Source organism: Oncorhynchus mykiss, chromosome 28, assembly GCF_057628025.1.
Source record: "Oncorhynchus mykiss isolate SJ-2025 chromosome 28, ASM5762802v1, whole genome shotgun sequence".
NCBI classification, from domain to species: Eukaryota; Metazoa; Chordata; class Actinopteri; order Salmoniformes; family Salmonidae; genus Oncorhynchus; species Oncorhynchus mykiss.
In genome coordinates, this window is record NC_143049.1 from 3196554 (window position 1) to 3207500 (window position 10947).

The 10947-nt window shown below is 40.5% G+C and overlaps 1 protein-coding gene and 1 pseudogene across 4 annotated transcripts in view; both read right to left on the reverse strand.

Moving 5' to 3' along the window:
* LOC110508335 (rho GTPase-activating protein 12) overlaps positions 1-10947 on the reverse strand; it is a 148981-nt gene that overhangs the window by 123483 nt on the left and 14551 nt on the right. The gene's annotated exons all lie outside the window — the stretch shown is intronic.
* LOC149970665 (E3 SUMO-protein ligase ZBED1-like) lies at positions 5094-6290 on the reverse strand (annotated as a pseudogene). Its single transcript, XR_016492959.1, has 2 exons — positions 5600-6290; positions 5094-5515 (listed from the first exon to the last, which is right to left on the reverse strand). The product of XR_016492959.1 is annotated as an E3 SUMO-protein ligase ZBED1-like (transcript).

Below are 10947 nucleotides of genomic sequence, written 5' to 3' on the forward strand. Positions count from 1 at the left end.
AGGTGGACAATAGTTACAGCTGTGATCACATAAAAGATAAGTAAATGGTGCATATAAAACAACAAACAATCTCTGAACACAATCACTGAACACAATCTCCCAAACAACTCTACATATCCTGTTGGATCAATTAACCCCACGCTCAGTCTCAATTCTGTGTTCCGAAAATCGGGAACAGTTAGCAACGCACAACGCCTGTCTGGCTGCTGGTGGGGGCCTCAGTGCTCGGTGAGCCCCCTCAAGTTCTATGGGCCTGTCGGTGGACAGGTGGAGCCACTCTGGGAGTTAGCTGTTTCTTGGAGGCTTTTTCCGTGTCTATTGCTCGAGTCCAGGTAAAAATGTTAACAGTATTGTCGCCTTTTGTAGCCGCCATTACTTTTTGACTAAAGCAAATGGAGTTTTAACTTGAAGTGGAGGTAAGATTAAGAATTGGAAAAACTACTTGTGTGGAGCTCTTAGTTCATGCAGCCATCTCGTTCAAGGGTCATGTGATCCCCGAATCTCTGGTAATTTAACCTATTTCTTAGGTTCTTTGCGCATTTTGATATGGCCTATAGGGTGAAAATTCCTGGGACCACGACTGGCAATCGAGATGAGTCACATATGCCTGAAATAACATTGCAGGACTGCAGTTGGGTTCAGGACCAGTTATTGTGGAAGTGGGTGGGAATCGGACACAAAGCCAGTGGGAAGCCAGCATACATGCCCTTATATCAGTCATCAGTCAAATAGAGCGCGTCTTGTCCTGCTCCTGAAATCTGCTCCTGCATTCATCCCAAACATCAGCAACAGAGCTTTGGGGTAGGTGCATTTCTGACATCAATGTGTGTGAAATTACAATGATAATTTAATATGGTAAATAAAATGTAAACATTTTTAACATACCGTTGACACATAGGCTATGGTGTAATGGTAGGTTTTGTGGGTTTTTATACTACTATGTAGGTGTCATAACCAGCCATAAAATAACAATATATGTCACAATAGGTCTAAATATAATATGGTCATAACACTGTCACATAGCAGGTGTCAGCTGTTATGACATGGCTATGACCGTGTCATAACGTGTTATGACGCTGGGTGTCAAGGAAATTGTTACCGAAAGATGTATAAATAATAGCACGTCCAACTGTTCTAACAAAATTCCACATTAAACTAACTGAAATGATGAATGCAAAGAAAAGTGTTGCTTCTGGCCTCCCGAGTGGCGCAGAGGTCTAAGGCACTGCATCACAGTGCTTTGGGGGGGGGTTGGGGGGGCTTTACTTGGCTCATTGCGCTCTAGCGCCTGAGGGCTGACATGTTCATTTAGTACTCTTGGGGTGACAGGTTTAGCTGAACATACATAGTTTTGGAGCAGAAGCACCATCAACGGCAATCCGCTGGCATGGGTCTTTCTCTAACTAGCTGTGCTTGGTCTGGAGGTGCTTCTTGATATTTGAAGTTGAGTTCCTCGCAGTTGACAGGCACTTATCGAGGCACAGTTTGCATTTGATTCAGTTTTTCTGCTTTTCTTCTACCAATTCAAAATAATATGAATACTTCCACGATGTAAAAGCTGTTGTCTCTAACATCTTGCTAGCTAGCTAGCTTCCCTACACAACTTTCTTGAAGAAATAGGAAGAGTGTGAACTTAAGGGATTTAACATTTTTTGGGGACAAAAAAAAGGAAAAAAAAGGTAAAAGTAATGATTTGCTTATTTCAAAAAGTAACTGATTACTTAGATTGAGAGAAAAAAAATGTGCTAAGTTATTGGTTACCACAAAAAATGTGAGTACTGTAATGCATTACTTTGTAACGTGTTACCCTCAACACGGATCGCAATACATATAGAATCGTGAGAATCGCAATGCATATCACACCTAACTCTCGTGATAATATTGTAACATGAGGTCCCTGGAAATTCCCAGCCCTAATCGAGATACTCATTAGTATCGTGACAAGGAAACAAAACAGGTGGATTTAAATTCTTTAGGATCTTGTCAACAAGCATCATTATGTTGTCATCCAGAGTCAAATTGTATTTTTTTTCTCTAAAATGTTTAGCACAAATATTTTAAATCCCTGTTAGTGAGCATTTCTCCTTTACCAAAATAATCCATCCACCTGACAGGTGTGGCATATCAAGAAGCTGATTAAAAAGCATGGCTTTCATGGTAGAATTGCTGCAAAGAAACCACTACTAAAGGACACCAATAAGAAGAAGAGACTTGCTTGGGCCAAGAAAAAAGACCGGTGGAAATCTGTCCTTTGGTCTGATGAGTCCAAATTTTAGATTTTTGGTTTAAACCGCCTTGTCTTTGTGAGACACAGAGTAGGTGAATGGATGATCTCCACATGTGTGGTTCCCACCGTGAAGCATGGAGGTGGTGGTATGATGGTGCTTTGCTGGTGACACTGTCTGTGATTTATTTAGAATTTAAGGCACACTTAACCAGCATGGCTACTTACTACAGCATGCTGCAGCGATACGCTATCCCATCTGGTTTGGGCTTAGTGGGACTATCATTTGTTTTTTCCAACAGGACAATGACCCAACACACCTCCAGCCTGTGTAAGGGCTATTTGGTCAATAAGGAGAGTGATGGAGTGCTGCATCAGATGACCTGGCCTCCACAATCACCCAAACTCAACCCAATTGAGATGGTTTGGGATGAGTTGGACCGCAGTGAAGGAAAAGCAGCCAACAAGTGCTCAGCATATGTGAGAACTCCTTTAAGACATTCCAGGAAAAGCATTCCAGGTGAAGCTGGTTGAATGCCAAGAGTGTGCAAAGCTGTCATCAAGGCAAAGGGTGGCTACTTTGAAGAATCTAAAACATATGTGAAACACTTTTTTGGTTACTACATGATTCCATATGTGTTCATAGTTTTGATGTCTTCACTTCTATTCTTCAATATAGAAAACAGTCAAAATAAAGAAAAACCCTTGAATGTGTAGGTGTGTCCAATCTTTTGACTGGTACTGTATGTCTACAGAAATAATACAGAACTGTAATAGCTTTACACTTTTTCCCCCTCATTAGACCAGCCTCTCTGGGATTATTTCTAATGTATTTAGTGTGGTTTACACTGTTCCCCCTCAGCCTCTCTGGTATTATTTCTAATGTATTTAGTGTGGTTTACACTGTTCCCCCTCAGCCTCTCTGGTATTATTTCTAATGTATTTAGTGTGGTTTACACTGTTCCCCCTCAGCCTCTCTGGTATTATTTCTAATGTATTTAGTGTGGTTTACACTGTTCCCCCTCAGCCTCTCTGGGATTATTTCTAATGTATTTAGTGTGGTATACACTGTTCCCCTTCAGCATCTCTGGGATTATTTCTAATGTATTTAGTGTGGTTTACACTGTTCCCCCTCAGCCTCTCTGGTATTATTTCTAATGTATTTAGTGTGGTTTACACTGTTCCCCCTCAGCCTCTCTGGTATTATTTCTAATGTATTTAGTGTGGTATACACTGTTCCCCCTCAGCCTCTCTGGTATTATTTCTAATGTATTTAGTGTGGTTTACACTGTTCCCCCTCAGCCTCTCTGGTATTATTTCTAATGTATTTAGTGTGGTATACACTGTTCCCCCTCAGCCTCTCTGGTATTATTTCTAATGTATTTAGTGTGGTTTACACTGTTCCAAATTGGCAGATATGTTTTATTTATAATAATAACCCTCATTTTCCCTTGATCTTCCTCTTATTGTTACTGTTATAATTATGATCATTATCAATAGTAGACATAGTATAGCAACCTTGTATAACCTCCATCAAGCTGTAGACCTAAGAGTGAATCCTGTTTAGACTTAATACCGGAACTTACATAGGCCTATATTTCCATAATTATATAGGCTACTGTATCAATCAATTTATTTGTTCTTTCATGTCATCACACAGCATACAAGTCATTCATGATTTGAAATGCAAATCAAAAAAAAAATGTGTAATCTAACAGCACTTGTTTGGCACACGTAATATGCACACAGCGCTTGCTGCTTAATTTATTTTTCTTAATCTCCAGTATTTTCCACAACTAGTCAAATTTATTCCACACATCTGACTTCCCCTTTACCTCCTGAGAAACCTGTAAACAGTCCCCCGTTTGAGTTTATTTCTCACGTCCTCTGCATGAATTTTGCTCTCACATGTGTCACAATGTTCAGAGTTCGTTATAACCAATTGATTGATGTGATTATGGTATACTTTAGGTCAGGCCCTATTGGTCACATGCCACACAGCAGGAAGGTGAGAGACACAACAGATGCTAGTCACACAGTCACTCTGTCTTTTTTTAACACAGTGCAGCAAGTCTGAGCAAGGCCAGTAGAATCAAATCAATTGCGGTCGGACTCCCTCTAGTCATTTGTGTGTCTTAATTATTTCAAACAGTTCGCTTAAAGCATCAGAGAAGCTCAGTGCATATAGTTTATTTGATTAAAGCAAGGGCTGTCAAACGATTCAAATAATTGTGATTAATTACCTTAAATTCTGTAGTGAATCTCGATTAATCGCTCAAATTTGGTGCTAAATAAAGATTTTTCCATTTAAAAAAAGCTGTGTATTGAGTTATAGGCATGTAGTTAAGCAATACAAAAGTCTCATAACTTACTAATGCTCCCAGCAGGCCTACTAATGCTCCCTCAAATTCTCTCACACTCACACACACACTCACACACACACACACGCGCACGCACACACGCACGCACACGCACACGCACGCACACGCACACACACTTCAAATGCTTGTTCTCCCAATTACTGACTGGAGGGTTGACAATAAGAAAATAAATGACTGGCTCTATGGACACAAAGAACTGAGAGCATGAACCTGTCCAACAATGTCATGAATTCCACAGAACATAAACCTCTGACCACACACTTCAGTCGTCCTCCAATTTCTTTTCACTGAGCCAGTTGCAAATGCAGACAAGCCTGTTGACAGTTTTAGATGATAAAGCTGCTCTCGTCTTTTGTACGATATGCCCAGAGAGTGAAAACAACCTCACACAAGGTACTGATGTGGCAGGCGTTGCCAGGTACCTTCGTACACTACAGGCCAGCCTGGTGTGTGCCCAGTCCTCCATTTTGATGCTGGGCTCTGCTTTGTAACGCTCCACACATTTCTCAATGGACTCATCTTCATCAGAGTCATACTCATACTCAGAAGAACTCAAAAAGGGCAGCTTTATTCTTTGGTGTTTCTGACTGAGGTTTCTTTATCAGGTTGCTGTTCAGGCCTCTCTTCCTTCAGAAATTTGCTGACCAAAGCCCACACCTCACCCCTCTCAGGTCTGGGAAGGCACTTCAGGTCCTTAAACCTTGGGTAGAGAGCTATGGCGATCTTCAGCCATGTGAGGTTGGTGTTGTCCTAGCATTACTCCAGGCCTGTTGTAAATGTCAGCTTGAATCTTACCATGTAGGCATGGTCATCATCGGAGCCATCTATCCCCCAAAGGAGATGACATAAAGCAGGTAACACCACTGAGCAGGAAATGTAATTCTCTCCTCCCAGAAGTTCAGTCAAGTACCTGCAGTGAAAGGTCATTCAAAATAACTTTAGTCAACTCTCTCACACACAATTATAACACTAACAGTGAGATAAAGAATATTACCTGCAGGGCTCCAGTAGTGCCTCCAGCTTCTGCAGTTTCTCCAGTTCAGCTGTGGTTGGCATGGTGATGTTGGTTTCTGTGGACTCGCTTTACCATTTCGAGAGTGGAACTCCATCTGTTGTGACATCTTGTGCGAGTGACTCCTTTAGCCCATTTGCAACTTGCTGTTGTCCTAGCTCTGCAGCGTTTGGTGGGCTGTGTTTGAAAAGCACAACAATTTTTCGGCATTTGGCTAGGGCATTGGGGAACCCGCTGTTCTGTAGGGATACTGTGATGGACCTTAGGAGACTATGCGCGGTGCAGGGCAGGTGTTCAAAAGGCAGATGTCTCACAGCTGAAATCATGTTCCGTGCACTCTGTGCAAACTGTGGTAACTTTGTTTTCAATGTTCCACTGCTTTGCTAGATCCATGAAATGCCCGGCGCATGTTTCAGCATAGTGCCTCTTTTCTGTCTACATTAAAGCCAGAGCGTGTGAATTCAGTGATGTGGTGCGCAGTAACTCCAAGGTAGTTGTGGTTACTGACCAAAGTCCAGTGGTCTCCCGTGAGAGCAACAGCTGTTGCATGTTTCAGCTCCTCCGCTTTCATTGCCCTCTCGCTTTCATACAGCTAGTGTATTCTTGTAACGACGGTGGCTCTCGTGGGTAACTCATACGTGGAGACGTTCAATGCTATCCGAATGATATGCCTCATCCGTCTTCCTCTACAATGTGGACTGGCCTGCAAGCTGTAGCTATTCACTTGGCTATTGCCTGTGTTAGCTTGCTGCTCGTCGACTTGTCCATAGGTCTCCGGTTCCCACCCTCTTGTAGCTTAGCCTGCCGAAGATGTCCTCCATTGCTACTAGTAACGTTACTTGTGTAAATGATGAAGAAGACTTGATGTACTTCGGTGATAAAGAAATTCAGCCTTGCAGTTGATGCAAATGACTTTGGTTTTATCCAGAGAGCCACCTGGGAGGGATTTCAAATTGAATGTATCATTTAAAAGCCCATTACTACTGTAGCATTCTCCCATCATTCAGTCATATAAGTAGCTAGCTAGTTAAAGTGGTTGTCAAACTAGCGCATTGGCTGCCAGGGCTTGAATTTGAACTATGGATGGTTCAGGGGGTCAAACTACAGTAAGAAAAATGCGTTAATGGTGTCAAAAAATGTATGGCATTAAAAATGTGTTAACTTTGACAGCCCTAATTAAAACACATAGGGAAAATGTATGGTAACATACACGTTTAAAAACGGACTACATGTTTAAAAACTCACACTCTGGTGTTCTAAATCAATAGTAAATCAACATGTCGGGAACATTAACTTGATTTACCATGCAGTAGGTCATGTAACTGTTTATTACATGCACTATGCTTTGTGGACCCCACTGGACAGATGTTGCTCTCCGGTTTTGTGATGAAACAAAAGGTGTGGTTGAATTTATTCTGCCACTTCTTATTGTCTCGGCCTTAGGCCTATATATCACGGTGGCAAGGCATATGAACTAACAGGTTATAGAGCAAACAACGCATTTAAACAATAGGTTTTTTCCTGGCTTGTCTTCCCTAGTGATTTCACCCACGAACCGCTACTGAACTAAACAGCTAGACATCAAATGCGCATCAAACAACTATATGTAATTATTGAAGAATCCAGTTAATGACCGTATGGATTTTTGTTTTATTAAATCATATTAAAGTTACTCTTTCTGTTTGAAGAATTGGATTTTGCAATCATATACATTATTTTGGATGTGTGCCCATGAAAACTGTTTTCACACCGTAACATAGGGAGATACGAAATGTTAAGAAGTTACAGTACACTGCCGAGATCGCCATACAAAAAAAGAATGTAGCATAATTTGAATATTTTTTTTTTACATTGGATAAATTAGAGACTTATATCATACACTACAGATGAGGAACAATGGGAAAGTAATTCTGCTTTGAAAATTGATAAACATGTAACCCCACTTTTGAGAAAATAGCCCTTGAATGTTTTGGCACACCTACTGGAGAGCTCCTCTTTGTCTACACCCATTCAGCATCGTTCACACCATATTAAGCCTTAGTCCCACCAATCTCTTTAAGGATTCACATGTGAGGCCATGTAGTAAACACACGCTATATCCAATAAAATCAAAGTTTGTCACATGCACAGGATACAGAAGGTGTAAATGGCACAGTGATAGTTATTGCAGACTTGCATAGTAGCAATATCAAAAACCAAAAGTGTCCAAATAAAAATATTTTAGAAATATGTTAGCGTTATTAGATGACGCTTACCCGACACACTTGTCTAAATTGATGGGTCATGTGAAGGTAATGCTATAACCACCACTCACCCACATCTAGCTAAGTGGATGGGTCACTATTGTCTCGACATGTACACGTTCTTTAAATACAATCAATGGCCGTAATCACCCCCAGACACACCTGTTAAATTGATGGGTCATGTAATAATCCGGCCGAAGTGGAGTCTTTTGTTTAGACATGTAGCTAGCTAGGTAGCTAGCTAAACAATAAACCGGGATAACCCCAACTCATATTACTACCAATAAAAACATTGTCAAAGCTGTAGTATGAATCTGCAGGTAGCTAAAGCTAACAAACTAGGTTCAATGTTAACTAGCTAACATTAGGCTATAACTAGAAATGCTAATTGATTTTTTAATTGAATATTATTACTACACAGATCATACACGTAACATTAGCTAGCGAGCCAGCAAGCTAACATTTGCTAGCTAACTAACAGTATGTTTTAACTTGCAATAAAAATGACTGACAAAATTAGAAACGTATATCTGTAAAATGTAGCTAGACTCTTACCCGTATATATGGATGAACACTTCACGGGAGACCGGAACCATTTAACTCAGTTTTGTTTTTAACTACATGTTGGTTGGCCAGCTTTGTGTAAAGTCACTCCGGTTCACACTGACAATGACATGTGCAGAAAGTAGCCCATCACTTTTCCTACTGATCTGTCGATAGCGCCTTCTAAATTTAGGGCATCAACGAGGAGAAAAATAGCAACTTTTTTGTAGTTTTCGATGGTGTCGTGTCTTTACTATCATTAAATGTGAATACTTATTTTATCAAATCAATTCTCTATGTGTAATTATTATTACGTGATTCAACTAATCATGTCAACTTAATTAACTAAGAAGTCAGGGCACCAAGGAAAATGTTGATTTACAGAACTATAATTTTCCGAATATAACTTCAGATATTTCTGTTGTTATGTGTGAAATTTGTTTCTGTATAGTTTAGGTTCTGTTAAGGCAATTGTTGAGGTGATTATCAACTGGGCACAGGAGGCTCCTTCGACTGTCGAGAGAAGGAGCAGAGCAGGCTCTAGTGTCGGGAGAAGGAGCAGAGCAGGCTCTAGTGTCGGGAGGGGCTATGCTGACGTGTATTTTTCTCCGCTCCTGCAGGAGTAATAAAGGCTTAGTGCATTAAATTTGTTGGAAGAAAGAAAGAAATATAAAAAAAAATTATTGTGATTTATCAGGGGGTGCTGCAGCATCTCAGTGCAAGAGACGTCACTATAGTACCTGGCCAGCCAGAGCCCGGACTTTAAGCCGTTACATTTGAAAAAAAATACTAAAAACCTGTTTTTGCTTTGTCATTATGGGGTATTGTGGGTAAATTGGTGATGGGAAAAAAACAATTTAATCCATTTTAGAATAAGGCTGTAACATAACAAAATGAGGAATAAGTCAAGGGGTCTGAATACTTTCTGAATGCACTGTATTCGATAGTTTTAGATATATAGGGTAAAGTTTAGAATTTCATAACGAGGACATTAATCACTTCTGCTACCTGCACTGCATGGTCGAAGCGGGAGTAGGCCTATATATGGTCGGCATTCAGGTCCAAAAAGCTTCCAATGTTCCCACAAATGTTGTGTTAGCCCCAAATTCTAATCACTATCTAGCTAGCCAGCTAGCCAAATCCACTGAGATAGGGCAAAACATTGTATCTTATACAGGCCAGTACCAGTGGTGGAGAATATCAGCATTGTTTGTGCAACAGCTTGTTATTAACACTAGAAACACTAAAGCAGTCATTTGGACTGCTCATTAATTAATTAATTAATTGTATTACTCTAACACTTTTAAAAAATAATGCCTGCGCCGTTCCTTCTCCCCCCAGTAGGGACTGTTCCGCTCCTTCTCCCGACAGTTGAAGGCGCCACCCGTGCCCAGTTGATAATCACCCCAATAGTTACCTCGAAAATGAACCTACACTATACAGAAATGTATTTCACACATGACAGATTAAATAAATAAAGTATAATGGGGGAGAAAAGTGAGATGAATGGATGCAGACGCTGCGCCGGCGTTGCTACAAAATCTGAATGAAAATGACTCCATTGGTGGGGAAGAAATGAATTATGATGACATCTCTGATGGTTATTCTTCTGATTCTGAGCCTCAGCCTGAATCTACACCTGCGAGGCGTAAGCGCAAAAAAGCCAGAACGGTGCACACTGAGCAGGTGCCTGCGCCACCACCAAATAACACGGCGAGACAGGAGAGAGGAAGGGACGGCACTGTTTAGATTGAACAAGTCGGTGACAATGCTGATGGCCGATTAACAGCACAAAATGTCATCACTGAGAGAGCAGACCTGACATCTCAAGCAAAAAAACAACATCAGCAACGCACTCATCAGAATACATTGTTTATGTGACATGGACATCCAACTGATGCCATTGTGCGAAGACACACACCATGTAAGCACGAGTTGACAGTAATTGACTATTTCTGACTGCGCTGTCAGACACATTCATTATATTTCCATTATTGCTTTTGGTGCTTATGACAATGTTAAGGCTACTGATGATTTCATCATTTGACCGTGCATCTTGGTGGTTGGGATATTATATATTTTTTGTAGCTATACAAATAAGATGTTACCGCGTTCCAACACATATGCTTTCTGTTTCATAGTTGTAACAAAGGCACTCCATGAATAAAATTGATTTAACACTTGAATTAATATATATTTTTTGTTTTTACATAACCTACAGTAACAAACTAATGAAAATGTTATTTTGTTATAATATATAATATACACTGCTCAAAAAAATAAAGGGAACACTTAAACAACACAATGTAACTCCAAGTCAATCACACTTCTGTGAAATCAAACTGTCCAGTTAGGAAGCAACACTGATTGACAATAAATTTCACATGCTGTTGTGCAAATGGAATAGACAACAGGTGGAAATTATAGGCAATTAGCAAGACACCATCAATAAAGGAGTGGTTCTGCAGGTGGTGACCACAGACCACTTCTCAGTTCCTATGCTTCCTAGCTGATGTTTTGGTCACTTTTGAATGCTGGCGGTGC